The sequence below is a fragment of the Macrosteles quadrilineatus genome, unplaced genomic scaffold, assembly GCF_028750875.1.
Source record: "Macrosteles quadrilineatus isolate MER2022 unplaced genomic scaffold, UCM_ALF_1.0 Scaffold_1__1_contigs__length_201487025, whole genome shotgun sequence".
NCBI classification, from domain to species: Eukaryota; Metazoa; Arthropoda; class Insecta; order Hemiptera; family Cicadellidae; genus Macrosteles; species Macrosteles quadrilineatus.
This window is the reverse complement of record NW_026542594.1, coordinates 155900472-155924118: the sequence shown is the minus strand read 5'-3', so window position 1 is coordinate 155924118 and position 23647 is coordinate 155900472.

The window sequence follows — 23647 nt, the reverse complement described above, 5'->3', positions numbered from 1 at the left end:
ATCCCTATTAATCAGTAACCGTGTTAAACATTGTGCTGCACTAATATTGTTACATGTTTTAGCCAGATTAAACAATCACTATTGAATATAATATTATAATCAGTGATTATCATAATTCATTAGCGATATCACTAAACACATTTAATACTGCTGACATCACAAATGATATTGCTCCGTGCAGTATTAAGACATCACTGCAGCAGTATGAGAACATTGCATACAACACTACAAGCGCCATTTAGTCTTATTACCTACATGTCGCCACAGACTAGCGCGGATGATATTGTCCCAGGACAGTTAGTAACAGTTCCATGCTTCTATATATGATGCTGTATCGTTGACTAGCTCTAAATTGTTCAAGTTTTAACTCGAACGTCATATTATTGTGATAATATAAGCTTTGTACAGTCAACGGTATAAGTTAGAGGTATGACCTTGGTATTTATTCAATTTAAATCTGGACTGTTAAACTTGTTATTTATTTTATAATTAGCTGATTTTGAGATGTTTGATTTATTTTATGGACAAGAATATATCAAGAAAGTAGCCTTGTTTACGTAGTAGGGTATTTACAAGTAAGTAAAATGATATCCTTAAACATTTCTACCCTATTCAGATATAGTCATTACACAACATAGCTTTATGTACAAAGCATTCCTCTATAAGTTAATTTGTTATTTTTATTTTGATAAAGTTAATAAAAAAAAAATATGTGTAATAGTTTTACTGACAAACCTACATGGCGGGTAAAACTGCAAGCCGTTCGTGATACTAGAACAAGCAGTAAATAGCTATATCATCATACGTTCATTTTGTACTCAGAAAATAAATATCTTCCCTAAATTCACCTTTGCATTATTAAATTTACATATCAACTTGGGCACAAAAAGGATGGCAATCGCAAAGAGAGCAAAGGAAATATAACAAGCAATCAATCATCTGTGTTCGACAGCTGATCGTCCCAGAGTTGTCGTCTGCTACACTCCCGCCTTTTGCTGAACACCAGCCTGGTCTGCCTAACAGACTTGTGCTTTACTGTTGCTTGGGACAGTTTTCAATAAACTATCGAGATACCATCCATAAAAAAGGAATATTTTATATAATACAGTAGCAATTTTGACATTTTAAATACCGTGAACCCTGTGGTTTACATTAAATCTATAATATGCTTGCTAAGCAATCTATAATAAAGTTGTATATAAATAATTTATTTTTGTAAAAAATACAACCGACTTCAAAACGCTCTAAAAAGAATGAAATAATTTTAATAAAGTAAACTTTTGTATTAGGCAAGCTCACGTATTTTAAGTCGGCGCGGCTCTATGATGATTTTTGATACAAAATTGAAAGAGGGTGTCCATATTGCAGGTGACTATCTATAACTAAAGGTGTTAATCTGCATGTATTTTTCATAGTTATGCGTTAAGTGTTATTTTATTACCGTAATCAGAGATCGGCATTATATTTGTATTAACGAGTATCTTTAAAAAGATTATAACGCATTTAAATGTTTCTAACTTGGAAAAGTAACGTTTTAATACTAAACTAGCTTCTTTTCCCTATCATAATATCAAACTAAATTATTTTCCTATTCATATAGAACATTTGTGTGTGTTATTTTCATAATGCATTTATTCTGAAGTAAACATAAAATACAAGAAAATATTTCCTTTAATATAGAATCAAATCAGTTCAGTATGTTTTTTATATATTTATGTTATCCAGCTACAATTTATTGATTTTCAAAACACACACACAATATTTAATTTCAATCATATTTGTAGTTTGAGCCGCGCCGACTTGAAATACGTGAGCTTGCCTAATACAAAAGTTTACTTTACTAAAATTATTTCATTCTTTTCAGAGCGTTTTGAAGTCGGTTGTATTTTTTACAAAAATAAATTATTTCATGATTTTTAGTGACTGTATAATTTTTTTATATATTAATTACTTGAGGTTTTTTGATAAGCAAAACTGTTTGAAACAATCAAAAGTTCCACAGAACAATCATTATTTTAAAACTGCTTGAGTCACCTGTTCAGGTTACATAATCAATGGGTATGAAAATAAACATTTTTAGATATTCCTTAGAAAGAAAGAGTTGTCCATTACATTAGGCCTAATGAAAAACTAATTGTCTTTTCTAGATACATTGAAATGTCAGACATCATCGTTTCCTGCAATCGGTGTACTTCTACATTATAAAAAGAAATACAGTAACGTCTCAAGCCTTTTGGAACAATATGAAAGTTATTCCTCAGCCACCAGCACTAAAAAATCTCTGAAAAATGGAAAATTGGTCGTTAACACGTATAGTACCTTTGGAAAATATTATATGAAAGATTGGTTCAGCTAAAGGTGGTGTAAGTCATGTAGGGGCTTTTGTTTGCTCAAGATATAGCCTAGTCAAAATTGCAAATCATCTTCCTCTAGGACTTTCCGAAGCAGGCATAATAGTATTGATATGTTATAGTAACTGGGTAGAGAATATTAATAAACATTCCACATCTGCAAATGAAATATGTATATGAAAGATTGGTTCAGCTAAAAGTAGTGCAAGCCATGTAGGTGGTTTTGTTTGATCAAGATATAGCCTAGTCGAAATTGCAAATCATCTTCCTCTAGGACTTTCCGAAGCAGGCATAATAGTATTAATATGATATAGTAACTGGGTAGAGAATATCAATAAACATTCCACATCTGCAAATGCATGTTTAGTAATTAAAATATTTAACACTTTTAAGACAATTGACGATTAGGCACTGTCACACTTCTTAGGTCATGTAAGGAATAATTGCATTTAATTTATATTTAGAACTGTTTTACGAATGCTTTGGTTTTCACAATACACCTTTATTTGTCAATGTCATACAGCTATTCACTGAAACATATATGTTTTTGTAAGTCAGAATATTCAATACTAAAAACAGAATTACTGTATACACAAATCAGGTCAAACGTTAAAATACATTTTTTATAGTAACCAAAACAAAATGCATTTTTCTCAATGTAATTCATTTAGGCTCCATGGCAAGAAATAGTTTATTGATCAATATGAAGCAACTGTTTCATGAAGAATTGTCTGTAGCTTCATTTAAATGGTTTCAACTAACAGCTGTAGGAATGTTATTATTATTTATTGCCTTCTCTGCACAAATGTAAACAAAATAAATGTTGAATATTTAAGGTTTTCAGAATTTTTCACCGAAACAAATATTATACTTAAACATAATATATAAGGTACCAAATAGAAACTCTCCTGGTTATTTTGGTGGTGGAACCACACTGATCGGTAAAAGAATCACAGAGAAATTGGTGAACATACATAGAAAAAAAAACATCGCCACAAACAAATTGAGAACCTTCTCCTTTTGTTGGTAGTGGAGAAGTCGGTTAAAAAGTAGTTCATTATTGATGTTGACAGAGTAAAAAAACTTGCAACGAGGCGTATTAATATAAAGCTGGTTAAGTATTGCCCTCATTTGTGTATAGAATGTAAAATATGAAAGGTTTACTAATTTTTAATATATAAATAACAAAAGCGATCTTTCCAAACATTCCCATTGATTTTAAAAAAATTTTTTTACTCAATTAAATATTTAAATATCTGACTAGAGCTTATTTTTAAGTTAATTGTAGTTAGTAAAAAACGGGTTCTTTGATTAATTTCAGTTCAAACATTTGTGTTTGAGATGAGGAAAACTTTGTGGGATAAGCTCAATACAATGGCACTAATAATACTGGAATCTTTTATAAAATTGTTGAACGAAAAATATAATGAAGAGTTTAATATAGACTAGAGTGTTAAATATATTACAGAGCTTCACATAATGAATTATTAGAAATAGATACTCGTATGACAATGCCAATGTAGGTTAACTAAAACATTTTCTGTAAATTGCACACCTATCAAATTAAATTTATAGTCTTACAAATTGTGTAATCTTTATGTAACGAAACATCTGTTTCACATCATGAGGCTTTATGATGATGGTATTAGAGTAATTGTATTCAGAGAGACCTTTAGCAGAACGACACCGTATCGATTTACAAGTTAAAGTAAATTATTCACTAAACGGGGTAATGGATACCAACCGAATCGTGCGTTTCCGATTTCCTGCTGTCCATGAAATGTGCACGAACCGTTCCACAGAAGCTTTCCCAGCATGTTTATCCATGTGTACAACTATTTATTTATTTAACCGATGTCCTCCTTCATATCCGTGATAACAGTAAAATCTGTAAAATATAAGAACTAACTTTTTAACCTTTTTGTGTGGTTAAGGTAAAATTCTATAAATTTCATTCATTTCTAGGGAAAAATGAAAAAAATAAATCTTCAAAAACTCTTATATTACTAAAGCTATCCACTCAAATTTGTGTTTGTTATTGGGGAAATTTATGAGCTATTTAGTATTACGGTTATGTATTAATTAAAATAATAAATTAAAACTGAACTTGTGGAATTTTGCTTACAGTTTTCTATGGTATAACGAGCTACAAGTAAATAGGCTTGACTGTAATTGAAGAATTTGAGTAAGATGTCGTTATCTTGTGAAACATCAATCTAATATTGATTTTATTGTTACACTCCGTCATGTTGTTATATTCTTTCGATATGTTGGCCTTAAAAATAAGTAGGGGTTTAAACCTAAGTACTTAACATGATTCAAATTAAATCAAGTAATAGTATTTTCAAACATGCAAGGCCTACTTAAACCGTACCGTACTAGGTTGCCAGGGAAATTTAAACTCCTTCCCTCAATTCAAAGAAAATAATTTCACCACACTAAGTTCGAAGTAAAATAAAGTTTCTTTTCTAAAATGACGTATTAATGTGTAACAATTTCATACACCAGGTCTGAAAAACCACATTATTCTCTTCCGCATCCTCTTCTCGCTGCGAAGCACGGGTTAATTTATCTTGATATGAGCTATATTTCACGGATGGTGTCTCACAGGCTAATGACACCCCAGGCACCGACGAGAGGTTTCCTCGGGCTTAGTTTCGGTGACTGGCCACGGTCATGGCCGCTGACTTTATTACTTTGCAATTTGGCGGGTAACTCTAACTTCCCGCGGCCTGATTCAATCATTAGTAAATCACCTCATGGAAAAGCCATTTCGGGTTTCAATCAAATAAATTACTTCTTAATGGAATAAAATATAAATTTGGACCTTTTGTTATTGTATACGTTTGATATTGTCAGCAAGTAGTAGTTTACTTAATTTCAGTGAATATTTTTAACTAAATGATGAACAGGACACTAAATTTCCCAAAGCACTTGAGTACAAACTCGTATTAGTAGTTTCTCAAGTTGAAATTTGTAATTGATGGGCTGTTATGTTACAACGCTTTCTTTCCAAAACTTGTCAAATCAAATTAAATCGCAAAAAGATCCCCGTGCGTAGAACGGGCACACAGCTAGGAAAAATATAAAATGTTATCTAAAAGGCAACTGAAGGGGATAGGCCATTAAAAACGATCACAATCACACACATTCCCGTCCGAACGTGGACTCCCAAGAGTCCCAAGGCGCGATCGATCCCTAGTTTCTTTGATGATTTTCACTGTCATCGGCTCGCATTAGTCTAGACAGTCCGTGTGGACTTGGACTTGATGTTCGACTGTTCAAAGTGCGTGGATGTCAGTTTGTCCCAGCCTTTCCATGATTGGCGGATGCAGAGTTGCCTCAAGCAGTGTCTCCGAGGGACAGGATGACAGGAAGCTTGTCAAGTTAAATTTTAATGTTTTTAGTTCTAAGAACCGGACTTCCGTTACAAAATATTCTATAACCATTGACTATTGGATACCGAAGTTGTATTAATAGCCAAAGCTATAACACTTTGCAATACAATCTTATTACGTTACATTTATAAATGCATGCAATTTTAATGCTCTCAATATCTCAGTCGATTATAGTAAATTATATTTTATCAAATATAAGTACTTTCCCTATAGGGAAGTAGCTATTACCGTAGGTCTCATGGTAAGACTTAGGCCCGGGACCGATTTACTTTTTCATTTTGATGTCCCCAGAGGCCAAAAACACCATTCGTTCAAATTTTTATATATGTATATCTTACTAATATTATAAATCTGAGCAATAATAATATAAGCAATAATTATTTTACTTAAAACACACACTTTATTAGTTTCCTTGTAGCAGCAAACCTAGGTACTCGTTAAACCTAATGTTATTTAAATAGATCAATTGAAAATCAATTCAGCCAAATGGAAATTCGCTTAGGCGTCAGGTTTGCTGCGGCGGGGGTATTTTAACATTACTTCATCGCAGTGTGAGACACAACACATCTTATGCAATAACACGAATGAAAATAACCAAATATTTTTGTGATGTGTCTGATGATCTGGCATAGCTGGCGAAAGGCCTCAGTAAAATTAAAAATTCAGAAATATTGGCGAAGTTGTTATTTCAAATTAGTATAACCAAATATATTAAAATCTACATAATATACTGGGTCCAGCTTTACTTACAGGCTATGGGAGATATTTGAAATATTTTGGACACGGTAAGCGATTATTTTGATTGCATGAGGGAGATAAATAACAGTATTGTATGCAATGGGAGCCTCAATTGAGTCAATTACAGTTAAACCATTTAGTTAATTTAAAGGATTTAGTGATAACGTTTTGTATTTGCAGCAATGGTAAAAATTGTACCATTATCGAACATTTTTTTCTAATCCCTCTGCCAGACCCTACTCGATGTCAATTTGCTTCCACAATTGAGAAGAGAATCAACGGAGACCTTCCACCCTTCCACCTTTAGGACCAATCGTTTTGCACTTATGATGTTAAGCAGCTTCCAACAGCCTGCATTTGTTGAGTCCATTGCTCGGGTACTTAGAGGTCCAATTTAACTGTATTTAGTATTAATTTAGGGTAAATCCAAGTAGGCCTACTCTACAACCCAAATATATTTGAAACTTATCATCCGTGAATGTTTTAAATATTCCACTTGACTTGTAACTGTTAATTCTGAGCTATTCTGCTAACTTCCTACAATATCCGTAGACATTGAGTGTACATGCGAGTTGTGTGAACTACAGGTTTCCGTTTCCGTTACATTTACGTCAAGTGAAAGTGTGACAGAGACTCTCCTCCTGTCACTCGTCAGATTACGCCAATGCCACGGATCTCTTTATGACTACAGCCGTGTCGCCTCTGTTTCATGATGTTCATAAATATTTATAAGAACGTCAGTCCTAATCCCCCGCACAATACCCACTCTCCCCACGCTACCTGCAAGGTCATATTTCACCATTGGTTACAGCGGCGCAACGGATCGGAACAGCGAATAGTGTGAATAGTCACGGAACCTTTTACACGTTTCCCAACATACTTAATCTGACATTCGCCTCACCACTGGAGCATAGAAATAGGCACGTCATGTGTAGTAAATATACTATTTTGATGAACCAAGTAAAAGCTATTTAATATGGCAACTTCTTAAAGTTGTCAAAGCCTTCATCATGTATTTAGCATCCATACTTGGCTTTGTATTTGGTATTCCTACTTTGTATGGTGGCCATTTCGTTGAAAAATATTAATGTGAGTTAAACAAAGGACCAACCTTCTATATGTGGTTACTGTGCCTCCTGTGAGCGGCGGATTCTTGTGTCACCCTCTATGAATTGCATTTTATCAGGTTTGTTGATGATATTATTAATAAAAGTCATACACGTGCCTAACCTAACCTAACCACGTACCTAACCTATTTAGATCTTCGTCTTATTTCGTTGAGGGTTCTGGTGCGTCACTTGTCAGAGTCCGAATTCCTTAATACGATGTTTAGAAAATTGTATGAAATAAAGCCACCGATACACAATAATAGTGACAGTGGTAACGTGTGCAAGTGCAAGAAGGTTGAGAAAGAATCTGCCGCTCACAGGAGGTAACCACCGACCTATAGAAGGCTGGTCCTTTGTTGAATCGTAACTCACATCTTTACGATTTGAAGACTAAATACACGAAGGCCTTGACAACTTTAGCGAAGTTTTGATAGAATATAGTTTTTTCTTGGTTCATGGCACAAAATAGTATATGGCGTGCCTATTTTATGTTCCAGTGGTGAGGTGAATGCCAAATTAAGTATGAAACGTTAAGTGAGAAACGTGTTACAAAACCACCCATACACAACGTATGTCCAGTAACGTGTGTAAGCAAAGGTTGAGGAAGAGGGTGACACAAGAATCCGCCGCTCACAGGGAGGGTTGTAAACCGGATCACTTCTGACCACTGACCCTCACCTACCTGAGAGTCGCCGCTTAACCCACCCGCCGCTCACTGGAAGTCACCCTATAGGTTCATAAAAAGTCATACTTGACGGCCCTGACCTTGCTAATCCTAGTCCATGAGATCATATTATGCAGATCTAGAGGTTACTACTCCCGACCATGAAGTCACCAGTCCTAGAGGACCATTATTACTTCAGTCCGGGCCCATCATTGTACAGGTATTGTTCCTTCGCATCAGTAAGCTAATCGCTAGGCTGCTCAGTCTATTGTGTTTCATCATGAGTCATCCAGTCGTTCAGCTTCATCCTCCTCAACATTTAATTGTCTCGTGAATATTTACCTTGTCACCTTATCTTGGAATTGAAATATTTCGTAACAGGGAATCTAGCACGGAAAATGATAATATAAAGTCATCGATTTTACATCAAGAAACACTTTTATAACTTCCTTCATCGATATGCTGTACTGAATCTTCCTCGTCTAGCGTTGTTGTTTGTCTACAATTTGACCAATATTTTTGTTTTATTGGTATATTTAATATTTTATTAAATTAAACATTTTAGGGAACTAAAACAAAGTTCGCAAATCTTTAATACATTATTCCACAAACATAATCAAGAAGTTTAAAATGACAAATTAAGATGCGGATTTCTGCAAACGTTATGCAATACAAACGTGTAGCGTGACTTTACTGACAGTCACGTGACCGTCCGTCACGTAGACAAGTCACGTGTCACAGTGTGACGTCATCACGGTTCATCACGTTTTCCATGAATATTCACGTAGCTGGTTTCTAGTTTGAATTGATTTAATGAAGCTCGACATGCAGTTAGTAGCTTCAAACGCACGATTACTAGAAAAAACCTTCAAACGTATCCTTTGTATGTTTTCTTACTTTCGTGTTTCATCGTTTGTCATACGAACTTTCGTTACGGACTAAATGTAAGTTACTCTTAGTGCAGTGTTATTTAAGATTGTAATTTAGTTCGTAGTTTATGAAATGATTGTTGCCGTTCTGTGATTCAGAGATCTGTACTGTAGCTCGGCGTACTACACTTGGACGGTTATATGTTGCGTCAAGGAACTATAAAGCACATTTTACATAGTTCCCCAAATATTAGATTATCATATTGAAGATGATTGATATCAAACTGTCAGTTATATACTCATAAATCATTACTTGTCACTCAGTTCAGGCGATTAGTTCATGATTGAGTTACAAAACTCATTACCGACCTTAATTAACAAACTTGTGTTGCAAATAAATCATGTATGAGAGCGCCGAATCTGTTAATTTACTTTTTGGTGTTGATGAAAAATTCAGTCACTAAACCAGTACCATTTATTCATTCTCTCAAGTAATAGCTATTTACATTACAAGTGTAGTAAGAGTGTTTTTACCTAATCCGCCATGTTAAACTTCCCTATCCCAAGCTTTCCTCGATGTGGGTAGTGCTTATCGATTCCGGACTATTTGCAATGCCTCAAGTCAGTGTACAGCATTGCTTTTACAATCAACCAACCACAATGGGAGCTGTCACTTCCACCGAACCATTACTGGTATTGAGTGGGAAATAACTTACTTTTTGACAACTTTCGTGATTTTTATGTTCCAGAAAAGTTTTGTTCATTCGGTTCCACTTAGGTAAAAATAAATATTTCTGCAAAGAAAATTGTGTTGTATTTTACTTCTTTATTCACTTGTATTGCATTACGGATCGTCGAAAATGCTCCTAAGATCGAATAGTAATGTTCGTAGTATGTTATAGAAAAACAAATTGAGTATTTGAAACTTCTGGAAGTAGAAATAAAACAGTTAATAAAATCATGTCAGGCCTACTTAGAAAGCACAACACGTATGCGTTATTTATTTTGTAGTCTTACGAATAATTTGGTTTATAACTTACAAGTAAATTGTAATAAGGCGGTCTAAATATTGATAAGCACAAATATAAAACAGCCTATTTTAAAATTATCTTGTGCATCTAATGTACAAAAATCACGACTATGGCTACATTTTTCAGAAAAATAATTATGTAATTCAATTCATTTTACATGTAATACCAGGTAAAACCAATGAAATGGGACATATAAATGTATTTATTAAAAACCGTTGCCTTATGTTGAGATACCGTTAACTGAGATACCGTAACATGTGCGTCAAGTAATGTAGTAATAAGTAAAACAGAAGTATATTTCTCTTTCTTTTTCAAAGATTTTCCTACAAAAACTTACACCAAATTATTAATTTACTTAAGAACAAATACATATGGGTAGCACAAAATCAAAAGGTACATGTTCTACGACAGTGATATACCCAGCGCGAGTGCGCGAGTGTGCGAGTGCGCGAGTGTGCGAGTGCGCGTGTCACGTGTAGTGAGCAGCCCGTAGTCCGGTGAGGTGAATTGATTGCCAAGTCAAACACTGAACCTGCATACAAATCGGACCTTCGTTGATAATGCATGCGTCACGTGGTACTCGTTAATCCATCGGGAACTAGACAGCAGACTGCAGGATCAGACCCGTCTATACAACACAGACAGGAACATCACAGGGAATATGGGATCACAGGACGGTCTCAAACGTGGCGTAGTTGACGTCATGTGTTAGATACAAGTGGTGTGTTTGCCAGGCTAGGCAATGAGTGTTGGCTGCTCTGATAAAATACACGGTTTGTGAGTTGAATTAAGGGGAACATTCGATTGGTGAACACAACTCAGTCAGCAAATCAGAATACTACCTATTAAAAGCGACCTCTAACACTAACTCCGTATACTCCGGAACTAATCATACAATCGGAATTCGTTAGGTAAATAGGTTATTATGTTGAGTATGTTCTACCTCAGAGTAAATACTTAATGAATTTGATGTATTTCATACTAAATAAACGGTATCAGCATTCTGACACATACTTTCTCCCATTAGTTTGTCAACAACCTTTATCATGTGTAAGCGGTGAGAGTAAATATACGGAAATGGGATTTATACAATTTTGTTCACAATTTAAAGGACTACATACTAAATTTTTATCAAAATCTTTCGGGCCATTTTTGTGAAAATCGGATTTTTCCGTGATTTTATGGGGTTTTATGGGAAAATAACATAATTTAAAATAACTTTTGAACCATAATTTTTACAGAAATGGGATTTGTACCATTTTGTTAAGAATATAAAGGACTATAACATACAAAATGTTTATCAAAATCGTTCGGGCCGTTTTTGGGAAAATCCTATTTTTCCGCTTTTTTATGGGGTTTCATGGGAAAATTCCCATTAAAAATAAAAAAATTTTTAAAATGAAAAAACTATCAAAATTTTAAGGAATATAACATACTATGTTAAAATAAAACCGGATTTTTTTCTAAAATCCTATTTTTCGTTATTTTATGGAGTTTTTATAGGAAAATAACATAATTTACCATAACTTTTGAACCGTAATTTTTACAGAAATGGGATTTGTACCATTTTGTTCAGAATTTAAAGGGCCACAGCATACTACATTTTTATCAAAATCGTTCGGGCCATTTTCGAGAAAATCTGATTTTTCCGGTTTTTATGGGTTTTTATGGGAAAATCCCCATTAAAAATCAAAATTTCAAAAAAATGAAAAAAACGCCTGGAGATACCATGGATTAGAACCTACATACCAAATTTCATCGAAATCGGACCACAGGTGTAGTCCCTAGCTCTGTACACATCCAGACACACAGACACACAGACACACTGACACACACACACACACACACACACACACACACACACACAGACATCACTTTGAAAACCACTTTTTTGGGTCCAGGGGGACCCAAAACGGATATATCCACTCAAAACTCAAACTCGAAAATTTTGACGAAAACAATACTTTCTCCATATACTATGGTATAGGGGGAGAAAGTAAAAATCATAATGTTTTGTATTTGTCCTCTGAGGGTTTTAAACATAGCATTTTTCTATACGATAACTAAGTAGTGGTCTAAATCTAAATGACAGTGACAATAATATCTTCTTTTAGGTAATTTGTTTGCAAAATAATTATGTTATTGATCTTAATGTTCAAGAGTAGTTCATTGTCGAAGGGATCACGGTGCGTAACCTACCATCCCAAGGTCATAACGTTATATTCTGATTACAATCATTCTAATAAAAATTATATTTTTCGTCCAACGTGTGTTTCAATGTACACAACACCACACGCCATAGCTATAAACCATGGCTATCTTTTTTTTATAAAAACTTACGTAGGGCTACTACACTCTGATGCTCACATGTTTGCTTCTGCATCTTTTAATTACAGTACTACAAAACTGTTGGCAAAGCAAAGAGGCGATCTCTGCTGCTTCATACTGTATATACTCGGGAGAAATTAGTTAGTATCAAGGTGTCTGTTTACTGCCAAATACTGTATATACTCGGGAGGAAGTAGTTAGTATCAAGGTTTCTGTTTACTGCCGGATACTGTATATACTCGGGAGGAAGTAGTTAGTATCAAGGTGTCTGTTTACTGCCGGATACTGTATATACTAGGGAGGAAGTAGTTAGTATCAAGGTGTCTGTTTACTGCCAGATACTGTATATACTCGGGAGGAAGTAGTTAGTATCAAGGTGTCTGTTTACTGCCAAATACTGTATATACTCGGGAGGAAGTAGTTAGTATCAAGGTTTCTGTTTACTGCCGGATACTGTATATACTCGGGAGGAAGTAGTTAGTATCAAGGTGTCTGTTTACTGCCGGATACTGTATATACTAGGGAGGAAGTAGTTAGTATCAAGGTGTCTGTTTACTGCCGGATACTGTATATACTCGGGAGGAAGTAGTTAGTATCAAGGTGTCTGTTTACTGCCGGATACTGTATATACTAGGGAGGAAGTAGTTAGTATCAAGGTGTCTGTTTACTACCGGATACTGTATATACTAGGGAGGAAGTAGTTAGTATCAAGGTGTCTGTTTACTGCTGGATTCTGTATATACTCGGGAGGAAGTAGTTAGTATCAAGGTGTCTGTTTACTGCCGGATACTGTATACACTAGGGAGGAAATAGTTAGTATCATGGTGTCTGTTTAATGTCGGATACTGTATATACTCGTAAGGAAGTAGTTGTTATCAAGGTGTCTGTTTACTGCCGGATACTGTATATACTAGGGAGGAAGTAGTTAGTATCACGGTGTCTGTTTACTGCCGGATACTGTATATACTAGGGAGGAAGTAGTTAGTATCAAGGTGTCTGTTTACTGCCGGATACTGTATACACTAGGGAGGAAATAGTTAGTATCAAGGTGTCTGTGTAATGTCGGAGACTGTATATACTCGTGAGGAAGTAGTTGTTATCAAGGTGTCTGTTTACTGCCGGACACTGTATAGGGAGGAAGTAGTTGTTATCAAGGTGTCTGTTTACTGCCGGACACTGTATATACTAGGGAGGAAGTAGTTAGTATCAAGGTGTTTGTTTACTGCCGGATACTGTATATACTAGGGAGAAAGTAGTTAGTATCAAGGTGTCTGTTTACTGCCGGATTCTGTATATACTAGGGAGGAAGTAGTTGTTATCAAGGTGTCTGTTTACTGCCGGATTCTGTATATACTAGGGAGGAAGTAGTTAGTATCAAGGTGTCTATTTACTGCCGGATTCTGTATATACTAGGGAGGAAGTAGTTAGTATCAAGGTGTCTATTTACTGCCGGATACTGTATATACTAGTGAGAAAGTAGTTAGTATCAAGGTGTCTGTTTACTGCCGGATTCTGTATATACTCGGGATGAAGTAGTTAGTATCAAGGTGTCTGTTTAATGTCGGATACTGTATATACTAGGGAGGAAGTAGTTAGTATCAAGGTGTCTGTTTACTGCCGGATACTGTATATACTAGGGAGGAAGTAGTTAGTATCAAGGTGTCTGTTTAATGTCGGATACTGTATATACTAGGGAGGAAATAGTTATTATCAAGGTGTCTGTTTACTGCCGGATTCTGTATATACTCGGGAGGAAGTAGTTAGTATCACGGTGTCTGTTTACTGCTGGATTTTGTATATACTCGGGATGAAGTAGTTAGTATCAAGGTGTCTGTTTAATGTCGGATACTGTATATACTAGGGAGGAAGTAGTTAGTATCAAGGTGTCTGTTTACTGCCGGATACTGTATATACTAGGGAGGAAGTAGTTAGTATCAAGGTGTCTGTTTAATGTCGGATACTGTATATACTAGGGAGGAAATAGTTAGTATCAAGGTGTCTGTTTACTGCCGGATTCTGTATATACTCGGGAGGAAGTAGTTAGTATCAAGGTGTCTGTTTACTGCCGGATACTGTATATACTAGGGAGGAAATAGTTAGTATCAAGGTGTCTGTTTAATGCCGGATACTGTATATACTCGTGAGGAAGTAGTTAGTATCAAGGTGTCTGTTTACTACCGGATCCCATTAAGAGTTACTGCAGTGATAAACCACTTAAGCTTCGCCCGAATGAAGCTATGAAACTGTTTGTTGGCTTCCAAAATTAACTCAGTAAATTCTTATCGTAATACGGTAATCTCCAATAATAAACCGCCGAAGTTCGAACAATACGTAAGGTAACTTTAGGTTGATTGTTTGAGTAAGATTATTTAATGAAGAGTTGATCTTCTGTGGTGTTTTAAAATTATAAAAATTATAATATAGTGCTACACATATTATATGACATACTACTATGCACTTAATTAATCGGCTAGTGCTCTGTTCTCACATAACATTAAAGTAAGTGTAGCGTCAGTAGTGTCTATGGTAAGTAACAATTGATTCGTTTTCATATCAGAAAAGTTACGTACCGTACGTCATACACAACACAACACATGACATAATAACATTTTTACACGGTTACCTGATCAAATTATTATTCGGCTAACCTCTGATTTAATTATAACTTAGGTTACCCAAGTTTCCCCAGACAATGAACTTCCAAAGGGGTTTGGGAACAAACTTTGTATTTCAACTTACGATCAACTTGGATACATCTAAAAGTTCTTAATCAAATTTAAAATATTAATGACGAGTCAACCATCCCAATAAACCGTGTACAGTAATGCACATAATGCAGTTTTGTTTAAACTGTCAATCATGCGTATCAGTTATAAATCCTAGGCTTAATGTAAACCCGTATTTTTACCCTCCGAAATACAGTATTTTCTATTATGTCTATTTTAACCTACTGTTCGAGATAAAAAACAACAATGAAATGACTTTATTATCCAGATAATAAGTTACCACCATTACAAGAAGCTTCAGTGGCTGCATACTAATCTGATAATCTAATGTTCAAAATGAAATAAGACGTCATTTGGTTTCGATTTACTTTATTTCTTGTTGGTGTATCGCAAGTTTTTATACCCTGTCCAATCATTGCTGCAATGACACTAATTACACCTAATCATTAATCAATGGTAGTGTGAAATTGAAATATAACTCAACTCATACATAATACCAAGGAATTTTACAAATATAGGAAAGATTCTTTGTTCCAAAATGTTCGCTGTGTTTACCTATTCCAATCCGGTGAGGTAGGTGAATCTCTAATCCAAATCTACAACACAATAAACTTAAACGATGAAATTGTGATTATTTGCATTAGTGTTACCGGTAAAACCTACATCAGCCAGCGTTTTTTTTTTTTTTTTTTTTTTTTTTTTTTTTTTTTTTTTTTTTTTACAATATTAATATAGGCGCTAGTATTCTAGGTGCTATTTCGGTACCAAGTAATACTGTACTAGTTTAGTGTACTGTATTTCAAATTGCTGTGGAACTCACTGTGATGGTGATAATGAAAGGATAAATAAATTCATTGTTTACGCTTTTCCTACTTTATTATTTCATAAATTGAATATGTAACTCATTATTTGTTGCTTAGATGTTACTTAAGTGCATAAACTTTAACAGTTGTTATTTTCAGATGCCATACAATTCCAATTTTATTCGATTCAGTAACTTACATGGACACTTGTCATCGGCACCAGTGGTTGTTAATTTGACATTGAAAAATCGACAGCGTGAACGACACGATGTCTGTCTCGTATTAAACTCGCTCGGTCAGTACACTTCATGACAAGGGTTCAATTTTATTTTTATTTCCTCTTTGCCATTTCCACGAACCCTCAAAGTTAGCTAATTGTAACAAATAATAAACTCTACCAGCTAGTATAAGGACACTTTAACTAGAGACTAGATGCCATAAGTAAAAAAAGTAAATTAAAACATGTGTATTCAGTTCACTCAAATATAATGATCAACTTTATAGAGTGTTTCAACTAGTTGTCCGATGTTAATCTGATTTACTGTGAACAGAAAGGTAAAATATTAAATGCACAATAACTAACGTAACTATCATACAGCGGTTAAAGTAGGATGGTGCTAAAACCTCAGGATATTTTAATCTTTTTCAGAACGTCAAAGTTGAGTGTAGGGCCTAATACAAAGATTGGTTGTGTGTGTGTTGTTTTTATAATGAGAATATCGCTGATAAACGTTTTAGGATGGAAGATTCATTGCTTCTCTCCCCAATAAGTACTGTATCGGCAATAACTCTTTTATTGATTCTCATTAAATTTATGAGTAACACAAGCTCATCAAAACCGGCACTTTTATAGAACTCCGGATCACATTACCTTTTATGCTAGTTTCCGGGACTCTGCTGCAACCGGGACTTAATGCATTAGATGCACTAGACTGGAATTGGATCTTGAGGTTGTGATAAAATGGGTAAACCAAACTGTTGAGTAGGCCTATACTATACTGCAAGTCAACACTACTGCTTCAGAGTAAAATTTATCTGGCTGTTTGTTAGGTATATGGAACACATTAGGTATACGGAAAATTCCCTTTAGAAAGGAATTACGACCTTAAAGTAACCTTAAAGTACGACCTTAAAGTTGACGAACATTTTAAGTATATGTTTTATGTGGGTGTGACTTGTGTTTTCTCAAAAGTGCATGGGTACTTTGGGATTTATATATGAATAAGAATAGAATAGAATAGAAAAATTCTTTATTGCTCAATGTACATAATATACAGTTGTTGTAAACAATCACAATAGTAGGCTATTGAACACAATTCTGGTTATAGTATTTATACAAATATGCCTATTAACTTACACAAAATTTTTTAAGCTTAACTGTTTACAAAACATGGAAATATAATAAAGAGAATCATAGAGCAATAAAGCCCTGAGGTTATAAACCTGTGCGGGATCTACAGGGTGAGTTTTTTAAAGTGATCCAATAGCTAACTTTTTAATTACACGACTTAGCACCACACTTTAAATTTGAAACTTGCTCAATTTTAAGTTTCACTCAAGAATACGATTTCAGATTTTTTCATTGTGGCCGCCATTTTCCAATATGGCTGCCAAATTTAAAATTTCTTATGGAACACCCTGTATATTATTTTGTTTTTAGATTTTACTCTAAAAAATAAAACATTTTTGTTCTTGAGATTTTTTCAATATCTCTAACGGTTAAGGAGCTACGAGGACTTAAAGTTTTCATACAAAGTTGCATGAATTCTAAAGCATGTTTTAAAACAATTTTAGTTTTAAGTGTTGTTACTGTTAATACTTAACAATTTGTCCTCGTAGCTCCTTAACTATTAGAGATATTGAAAAAATGTCAAGAACAAAAATGTTTTATTTTTTAGAGTAAAATCTAAAAACAAAATAAAATACAGGGTGTTCCATAAGAAATTTTAAAGTTGGCAGCCATATTGGAAAATGGCGGCCACAATGAAAAAATCTGAAATCGTATTCTTGAGTGAAACTTAAAACTGAGCAAGTTTCAAATTTAAAGTGAGGTGCTAAGTCCTGTAATTAAAAAGTTAGCTATTGGATCACTTTAAAAATCTCACCCTGTATATTTGAATCTTACACAAACTCAGTATAGTAGATAGTAGGGTAGAGATGCCTGGCCGGATCAGTACCACAGTTATACTACACAATATTTACAAATAACATAAACGTGGCTTCTTCACATGAAACAATATTAACTTCCTTAATTCTTACGTCTTATTAAGTATTAGGCATTGTTTAACAAACTATAACTAAGACTATAACTATCAAAGGAAACACTATGCCCTTTATATTAGAGTAGTAAAAAATTGATTAATGTCATTATGGTTAAGTAAGTAGTTACGTATCATTTTATTGAATTGGTTCTTGTTTTTACACTCTTTAATATAGTTTGGAAGTAGATTATAAAACTTTGGTGCTAAGTACAAAAAATATTTTTTGAAATGGGATAAATTGGGTCGCGGAACATACATTTTACCCACGTATATGGATTGATCTGTACACCTAACTTTGATAAACATTATTCCAAATTACCAATTTCCAAAGTTTTGAATCCCAGAATTCCTCAGATTGAGCCACCTTTCGTTTGGTAACTCGTCTCACATGTGGATGTGAGCGACGCCATGTTCATTACAGAGTTACAAAACTCATTAGCCAACCTTAATTAAACAAATAACCCGTCCATGTAAGTGTGCACATTCCTTTATTGTTAAGCTACTTTTGTTAACTGTGCTTAAAACTTTACGTTTTGGTTGTGCACTCTTTCTTTACATTTACAAATGCCTTCATTTAAGACCGTTTGAATTTTCATCATACATTTATTTAATTTACTATAAAACACTATACTAAAACATAAGATACCTAAGAAACACAAGATTTATTTACCTGTTTTTTTTCTTCTTTTTTTAATACTAACATTTTGTGGGATTGTTTTGTATTGCAATGTAATCTGCTAAATGTGTTTAAATAAAATAAATGCACAGAAATACTCGATTATAGCACGCAAAGTTGCTAACTGCTGCATTTACACACCTTTGCCGCACTCCAATATTCCAACCATACAACACAAAACCGCGTGCTTTTAGTAGGCACCTAATACGTGTACGCTTGAAAAATAAGTTGGTAACACTTTTATACTACGATTACGATTAAGTGATGCAGCGTTCCCCATTTCATTCCACGCTTGGATTTAACCTAACCTATGTTGTGTAGTGTTTGAAAGACTATTAAAATGATTTATAGCAACTGTTGGAAAAATATAATATGTAACGCAAGTGCAAAAAACCACTTCGCACACTAGTTACACAAATAACTATTGAATTATTTGCATTCCTCCAATAAACTTTCAAGACATCATTTGCTTGTTTTCTTGAGGTGGAATTGTTAACAGAGGCAAGGTTTGGTCTTGATTTATGGTTTACATCAGTTTCGGCTGTCCAGTTTCCATTGTCGTCCCGTGTTGAGGCTTTGCGGTCTGTCAATTTTCTCGGGAAAAAACAGATACAAATACTAACTATTGGAAAGCAAAGTTTAAATAGCTTCCTATTTGTTATACAAGGGTTCATCCAACCAATGGCTCATATGTAATTTATATTTTCACGGATAACATTCTTATAGTCTCATGAGTTAAGTATTGCAATCCTAAACTATCTTTAAAAATTTGTGAATATCTTTTGTTCAATAACTATAAAATACTTGCCCAATTCATTTTGATCTCTACTCTATATGAATAAAACTGTAAAACCAATGTCAATGTCAAACTGTTTATTATAAAACAAAATGAATAACCCTACCAAGAAATATTAGTACAATCCTTTCTTGAGTACCGTATCTGCTAAATGACGATTTAAAATTGATAAATACTACGCTTAATAAAAGTGCAATTAGACAATGTCAACCTAAAAACAGTAGGCCTCAAGATAGATGCAGTGACGTCATGTGGTCCAGTTGTCTTCGATGTCATAACCTCACTATGGCCTATGACTACATTACACACGCAACAACTGAAATCATGCTTGTACAATATTAAATAATGATACATTGATATTGCGTAATTTTTACAAAGGGGTTACTTGTAAGATTTGTATACTGTTTGAAAAGTGGTTTAAGTACAGGAACCTAATGAAATGCCTAATCAATTAAAGGGGTTTGATTAAGCACACTTGAGTTATGATTAAAAAGGAACATCGTGTGAAAGAGCTAATCATAAGTTTTGTTGCTGGATTTGTGTCACAAATCTATTTGCACAGATTACCAACCACGGAAAATAAGTTTTTCATAATAAATTAAAAACTTGCAAAGGTCACTGAATCCCCAAAAAATTAACAATTGTTATTGATCAATAAATATACTTTTAATACTTTAATACTTTTTCAATGAAATGGCGACCATACAAAGTAGGTATTTTAAGCCAAGTATGAATGGAGATGAGTGTAGTATGAGAGGCACGATCTTGTAGTCTTGTTAGTAACTAAGGCCGACTTATACCTTAGACCATAGACAAAAAGAAATAAATATAGACTATCAGCCGTGCTGCGGTAACCATGGTTACAATAGGTTCTGGCGTACACCACTAGGAGCGCCGTGTTGTTACGTAGTTACATGGCGCTCCCAGTGGTGTGCGCCAGAACCTATGGTAACCGCAGCATAGCTGACAGTCTATATTTAATTCTTTTTGTCTATGCTTAGACACATCTGTTAATTAATAGCCCATACAGCTATTAATGGCAACTAAGGGACCTACAGTTTATAATCCGAACCACATTTTTGCCATGGTATACACGAATTGGTCTAATTTTCAGGATAGTTCTGCGGATAGTTGTAGTACTCACTCGTGCGGACGTTAATCCACACCTGGGAGTGTCGCATCCACAGTTCATGCCTATACCACAATTCTAACCTCCTAGTAGCTGAATTACAGGACGACGCCACCCGTTACAGTTTTATGTTACTTAAATTTTGGTACAGTGCCAGTTGTTACATGAAATACTGCCGTATCTGAGCCCTAGGCAATGTCAACTTGAACTATACATAGCACTGTGTATGTTGCAGAGGCACACTGAGATGAAGCTGGCAGGGTCGTACGCTGGACGGCTGAGGCTGACAGTATGGAGGCGCAAGTCCACACTACTAGGGGCGGCCATGGCACTGGCACTGATAGTACTATGTATGTTACAGAGGCACACTGAGATGAAGCTGGCAGGGTCGTACGCTGGACGGCTGAGGCTGACAGTATGGAGGCGCAAGTCCACACTACTAGGGGCGGCCATGGCACTGGCACTGATAGTACTGTGTATGTTACAGAGGCACACTGAGATGAAGCTGGCAGGGTCGTACGCTGGACGGCTGAGGCTGACAGTATGGAGGCGCAAGTCCACACTACTAGGGGCGGCCATGGCACTGGCACTGATAGTACTGTGTATGTTACAGAGGCACACTGAGATGAAGCTGGCAGGGTCGTACGCTGGACGGCTGAGGCTGACAGTATGGAGGCGCAAGTCCACACTACTAGGAGCGGCCATGGCACTGGCACTGATAGTACTGTGTATGTTACAGAGGCACACTGAGATGAAGCTGGCAGGGTCGTACGCTGGACGGCTGAGGCTGACAGTATGGAGGCGCAAGTCCACACTACTAGGAGCGGCCATGGCACTGGCACTGATAGTACTATGTATGTTACAGAGGCACACTGAGATGAAGCTGGCAGGGTCGTACGCTGGACGGCTGAGGCTGACAGTATGGAGGCGCAAGTCCACACTACTAGGGGCGGCCATGGCACTGGCACTGATAGTACTATGTATGTTACAGAGGCACACTGAGATGAAGCTGGCAGGGTCGTACGCTGGACGGCTGAGGCTGACAGTATGGAGGCGCAAGTCCACACTACTAGGAGCGGCCATGGCACTGGCACTGATAGTACTATGTATGTTACAGAGGCACACTGAGATGAAGCTGGCAGGGTCGTACGCTGGACGGCTGAGGCTGACAGTATGGAGGCGCAAGTCCACACTACTAGGGGCGGCCATGGCACTGGCACTGATAGTACTATGTATGTTACAGAGGCACACTGAGATGAAGCTGGCAGGGTCGTACGCTGGACGGCTGAGGCTGACAGTATGGAGGCGCAAGTCCACACTACTAGGAGCGGCCATGGCACTGGCACTGATAGTACTATGTATGTTACAGAGGCACACTGAGATGAAGCTGGCAGGGTCGTACGCTGGACGGCTGAGGCTGACAGTATGGAGGCGCAAGTCCACACTACTAGGGGCGGCCATGGCACTGGCACTGATAGTACTGTGTATGTTACAGAGGCACACTGAGATGAAGCTGGCAGGGTCGTACGCTGGACGGCTGAGGCTGACAGTATGGAGGCGCAAGTCCACACTACTAGGAGCGGCCATGGCACTGGCACTGATAGTACTGTGTATGTTACAGAGGCACACTGAGATGAAGCTGGCAGGGTCGTACGCTGGACGGCTGAGGCTGACAGTATGGAGGCGCAAGTCCACACTACTAGGGGCGGCCATGGCACTGGCACTGATAGTACTGTGTATGTTACAGAGGCACACTGAGATGAAGCTGGCAGGGTCGTACGCTGGACGGCTGAGGCTGACAGTATGGAGGCGCAAGTCCACACTACTAGGAGCGGCCATGGCACTGGCACTGATAGTACTGTGTATGTTACAGAGGCACACTGAGATGAAGCTGGCAGGGTCGTACGCTGGACGGCTGAGGCTGACAGTATGGAGGCGCAAGTCCACACTACTAGGGGCGGCCATGGCACTGGCACTGATAGTACTGTGTATGTTACAGAGGCACACTGAGATGAAGCTGGCAGGGTCGTACGCTGGACGGCTGAGGCTGACAGTATGGAGGCGCAAGTCCACACTACTAGGGGCGGCCATGGCACTGGCACTGATAGTACTGTGTATGTTACAGAGGCACACTGAGATGAAGCTGGCAGGGTCGTACGCTGGACGGCTGAGGCTGACAGTATGGAGGCGCAAGTCCACACTACTAGGGGCGGCCATGGCACTGGCACTGATAGTACTGTGTATGTTACAGAGGCACACTGAGATGAAGCTGGCAGGGTCGTACGCTGGACGGCTGAGGCTGACAGTATGGAGGCGCAAGTCCACACTACTAGGGGCGGCCATGGCACTGGCACTGATAGTACTATGTATGTTACAGAGGCACACTGAGATGAAGCTGGCAGGGTCGTACGCTGGACGGCTGAGGCTGACAGTATGGAGGCGCAAGTCCACACTACTAGGAGCGGCCATGGCACTGGCACTGATAGTACTATGTATGTTACAGAGGCACACTGAGATGAAGCTGGCAGGGTCGTACGCTGGACGGCTGAGGCTGACAGTATGGAGGCGCAAGTCCACACTACTAGGGGCGGCCATGGCACTGGCACTGATAGTACTGTGTATGTTACAGAGGCACACTGAGATGAAGCTGGCAGGGTCGTACGCTGGACGGCTGAGGCTGACAGTATGGAGGCGCAAGTCCACACTACTAGGAGCGGCCATGGCACTGGCACTGATAGTACTGTGTATGTTACAGAGGCACACTGAGA